At 42.9% G+C, this 5,215-nt stretch overlaps 1 pseudogene; it reads left to right on the plus strand.

Moving 5' to 3' along the window:
- The first annotated feature begins 2,864 nt into the window (after positions 1 to 2,864).
- On the plus strand, positions 2,865 to 4,898 carry LOC147894058 (pentatricopeptide repeat-containing protein At1g06140, mitochondrial pseudogene; annotated as a pseudogene).
- The last annotated feature ends 317 nt before the right edge of the window (positions 4,899 to 5,215 follow it).

A 5,215-nucleotide genomic window follows, 5' to 3' on the forward strand; every position in this document is an offset into this window, starting at 1 on the left:
ACAAATATGGATCCTTCACAACTATAATCATAAGATTTGATGTGGAACCTATTTTCAATCCAACCTGGGCGAAAATCTATGTTACTATACCTTTCTTGGGCACTTTGTAATCATATGTGATGCTTTTTTTTGTTCCTTGTATTTTTTAAAAATAGTCTTATAAGTCAACCTTAAGCTCAAGAGAGGGAATCCTAAAAAAACACAAAGTTCAAGAGAGGGAATCCTCAAAAAACACAAAGTTGTGAATTTTTACGTCAGGAGGACACTTTATGTCCTATTTTGCTACATGGATGGAGGATATTTGACCAAACTTAAACTTAATCAAATTACATTTGAATCTAAATTTGGAACCACATTTGTAACTATCCAATTATGGCGGAAGGAGATAAGACAAGTGGATGGTCTCTATCCTGAGGCCAAGTTGGCTTACATGGAATGATACCAGTGAAAAGATATAAGATGTGGAACTTTACAAGAAAGATTATAGTTGGCTTTATGTAAATGGTAAGTTGAAAATGATATAGGCAAAAACATGAGATTTTGTAATATAGATATGTTGAATAAGAAATTATGTAGGGTATAATAAGTTGATTATTATAACACTATTGGCTATGTTTAATGATTTTTAAAATTTACAAGTCTCTCTCTCTCTCTCTCTCTCTCTCTCTCTTCCATTCTATCATGTGGAACATCCCCTTTTGCTTAAACTCTCTTGTTGCCCCTCTCTCATTTTGCTTGAAGCCTCTCGCTCACCCTCCCCTCTTACCTCCCCCTCACTACGCTTTGTAGGCCTTGCCCTCCCCCTCGCTACCCCGCCCTACTTCCCCCTCCCCCTCGCTACCCCTCCCTACTTCCAAACGTCCCTTGTTGCTACTCCTTGATTGGAGCTATTGCTCCTTGCCTCCATCCCCCTTGTTACCACTCCTTGCCTCTAAGCCCCCCTTGCTACTGTACCCCATTGCTCCTTCCCTCTAGCGACCCCCCTAGTCCTCACCCCACCACCCCCCGCAAAACTATCACACAAACCCTCCCCACCCCGTCCTTGCTCCTCTTTGCCTCCATCCATCATTGCCTCTCTCTACATCCTCTGTCCCATCGCAACCCGGTATCCCAACTAGCCCTCCCACTAGATAAGCTATTGTCATTACTATTCACTACACTCCGTACCTTGGGAAGATTGAGCTTAAAGCATAAATCGAACTGGGGAAATGAAGTTACTTGCATCTCAATTAATTCATTGATTTGGCATTGATGCAATTGCCAAGGGGTGATCCAAATATAGACACATTGGCATCGGATGTGATGAAGATGAAGACCGAAGAGGTTCATAGAAAGCAAACAGTGTGAATTGACACAAAAGGATTATCAAGCATAGCAAAGGATGCAGAGCTTGGCCACAACAAAGATATCAATAGCAAAGAGAAGTGGATGAGCAAACTTATGAAAATTTTTCATTGAACAATGAGAAAATTGAAGATGAGGAAGAGATTGGGAAACCTAAGTAGTTCAAAATTGGCTATGACATCAAGGAGATAAAGAGGGAGGAGAAAAGCAGGCAAAGAATTTCATCCCTCAAGAGCAATATAAATGAATTAATGACTAATTAAAGCGTGTTTTTACAATTGAAAAAGAACATCTACCTCTCGTCACTCATGGTTTAATCTCATGTTTTCTAAATGTGTGCTCTCTTATTCAATGTTTTGTAGTTTTGAATTTTGGTAGAACCTAATGAATATTAAAGCCCTAATGAAATGGTGGGAAAAGGCTTTTTATGGAAAACTTTAATTCTCTATGTTAAATATCATAGTATTTGGAGACATATGAATTTTATGCCTCACAAAGTCTCTTTTCTTACAAAACCATTGAGCTCTAGTTTTTGAGTTCTATTGAAATTGAAAGTGCCAACAAGGTCCCCATGGGTGACCAAGACAAAGTCTTGAGCTGCCCCTGGGGCTTGAGCCCATGACATGACTGGCACATACACACACAACACACACACCCACACGTTTCAGAGGTCGTTCCCACCTTCTCTAAACGTAGCGAATTTGCCACCAGGCATGGCGGAGGCGAGCCTGGAGTCATGCCGATAAACTACTTCCTGTGCCCAGTGGGACCTGCCGCCTGCGCAAAAAGGATGAGTTGGAGGCGTTCCAATCGCATTTTTAGGGGCTGTCCGCTAACGTGGGAACGAGCTGTTAGCCACTTGGTCTCGACCTTTTCCAAAAAAGCGCATGCCGCCTATTTCCTGTAAAGCCCAAATATATCCTTACGAGAGATCCGCTCCCCGAAAACACAGGACCTTGGCGAAGCCTTGTGGCCTCGCAAAATGTAGGACAGTCAGCCTTCGTGAAAACGCTGCTTGTAGGTGATCGTTTGCCGGATAGTGGCGGTCATTCCTTCCCTTGCACTGCAGATAGCAGTTTCAGCAAGGTAAAACTTTGTAGGTGCTGCTCTGCAGTCTGCCATACTCTCATATGGAATTGTCAGGTAATGGGACACTGGGCGTTCCTTAAAACGAATATTCAGCTACTTTCAAGGAAATACTCGTGAAGCTGTGGGTTGCAAAGTTTCCAGCTGACAACTTTTCTATGGGCGAAGGGCTTGCCGTGTTTGTATTTTCGATGTGATACTACAAACTCGGATCACCAGTTTGGGGTCCACAAAAGATATTGCATTCTTTGAAAAACCAAGTACTGTAAAACGGAACAAGTGATAGAGCATTTAGGGCTTTTGACAGAAAAATCCGCATCTCAAAGGCGTTCTTAATTGGCATACATAAATCGGGAAGAGTTGCTAATTGGTAGTCGAATGCATTCCCCTGCAGTGGGCAATGCACGTGCAATACTTGCAATTCCTTGGGTTTTATGGGAAGCTTTCATGAAGCCAACCGAGTGTCTTCATATATTTCAAAACCAAGTGTATTTAGGTGGAATGCCACTATTTCTGCACGCATCAAGCTTGGAGAAAGTAAGAGAGCTCTTGAATTATATCACCAAATGCAACAGAATTATGTTAAACCAGACAAAGTAACGATTTTGTGTGTTTTAAAAGCGTGTGGCAATCTGAGGGCGATTGAGCAGGGAAGGTTGATGCATTACGAGATTATCAGAAGTGGCCTTGATTTGGATGTGGTTGTTGCCAGCACCGTTATCAGCATGTATGCAAAGTGCGCGATGTTTGAGGAAGGTAGCATAGTGCTTCATGGCTTACCGGATCGAAATAATGTGTCATGGGGTGCATTAATTGCAGGATATGCCCAACATGGCCATGCCCTTGATGTCCTAAACATTTTTAAGAAATTGAAACACGAGGGCATAGAACCTAGCAAAGTTATATTTTTGAGCGTTTTAAAAGCATGTGGCAGTATCGGAGACATAAGACAAGGCACACTGTTACATGACCAGATCATTGGGAGTGGTCTTGACACAGATCTTATGATCGGGACTGCCCTTGTTGATATGTATGCTAAATGTGGAAGTCTGGGGAAGTCATACAGACTGTTTGATGAGTTGCCACATAGGAATGTGGTAGCGTGGGGTGCAATTATTGCTGGCTACACTCAGCATGGGCACGGTTTTTTTGCTCTTGAGCTTTTTCAAAGGATGCAATGTGAGGGCATACAGCCAGACAAAGTCATATTTTCTTGCATCTTGAAAGCATGTGGAAACATAGGAGCTGAAGAACATGGCCAGGTGATACATAATGTGATCAACAAAACTGGATTGGCATCAGATGTCATTCTGGGAAGCTCCCTTGTTGACATGTATGTCAAATGTGGAAGGCTTGAAGAAGCTCATAGAGTATTTGAAAAGCTACCAAATAAAAATGTGGTTTCATGGGGTGCGATGATTGCAGGTTATGCCCAGCATGGCCATAGTCTTTCCGCTCTACAACTTTTTGAAAAAATGGAACACGAGGATGTAAAGCCAGATAAAGTCATGTTCATGTGCGTTTTAAAGGCATGTGGTAATATGGGAGCCGTAGTGCATGGCAGGCTAATACACAGTAAGCTCGTCAGATGTGGACTCCAGTCTAATGTCATCATATGCAGCAATCTTGTTGATATGTATGCCAAATGTGGGAGTTTAAATGAGGCCCACAAAGTATTTGATGAATCACAAAATCGTGATTTGGTGTCGTGGGGCTCAATGATTGCAGCATATGCCCAACAAGGCGATTGCAAATCGGCAAGGCAATGTCTTGACAAGATGCTCAAGCAAGGCTTGAAGCCAGATGATGTCATGTTGACGAGTATCCTGACTGGGTGCAGTCATGGTGGCCTACTGAAGGAAGGCTTGCACTATTTCAGGTCTATGAGAGAAGACCATGGCATTGTACAAAGTGTTGAGCATTATAACTGCATGATTGACCTCCTGAGTCGTGCAGGGCATTTAAATGAGGCTGAAGATACTCTAGGAACTATGCCTATTCCACCAAATATCACTGCTTGCATATCCCTGCTTACTGCCTGTAGGACATATGGTAACATGGAGCTAGGTAGACGATGCTTTGACCAAGTTGTCCAGTTGGATCCAAATGATGCTTCTGCGTATGTCCTCATGTCAAATATCTATGCAGATGCTTGCAAGTGGGAGGATTTTAAAATAGTAAACAGGAAGAAAAGATATGAAGGTTTGTCAAAAGTGCCTGGGAGGGCCTGGGTTGAGATTGGCAGCAATGTGCATGAGTTTATTGTGGCAGGGAAAAGTCATTCACAGAGTGGTGATATCTATTCAAAGATACAGAGATTAAATCAGCTTATGAAGAAAAAATGCTACTTGCCACGATTCGATGTAGTATCGGAAAACCTCTTGGGTGAGAAGAAGGAAGATGTCATATTCTTGGTATCTCAAAAGTTATCCAGTGAGGATGAGGATGATATCAAGTTCTTGTTATGACAGATGCAGAGGTGCCAGAAGCATTTTCTGTTGGGATAGTATCGGTCAATGCTCCACCTATAAGCGCCCATATGAGGAGGACCAGGGGTTTGCGAGCATGGGTGCGAGGGTTGCATTGTGGGCACAAACAAAAGGTGCCACATAACCCATGAAGAGCCATATGTATAGAATGTTGAGCTGGCAGTAGGGCAGCATGAAAGGCTTGTGCATGAAGATGGGCTGGGAGATTGGCCAGAAATGCATAGGCCCTAGGCTGGGGCAGTTTGTGAGCCTAGCAAAAGGGCAACTGAATGGAGGGATTGGGGCCTTGTATAGCC

The sequence above is a fragment of the Dipteris shenzhenensis genome, chromosome 14 (assembly GCF_047967505.1).
Source record: "Dipteris shenzhenensis isolate YYH24624 ecotype China chromosome 14, Dip_SZ_1.0, whole genome shotgun sequence".
In the NCBI taxonomy this organism is placed as follows: Eukaryota; Viridiplantae; Streptophyta; class Polypodiopsida; order Gleicheniales; family Dipteridaceae; genus Dipteris; species Dipteris shenzhenensis.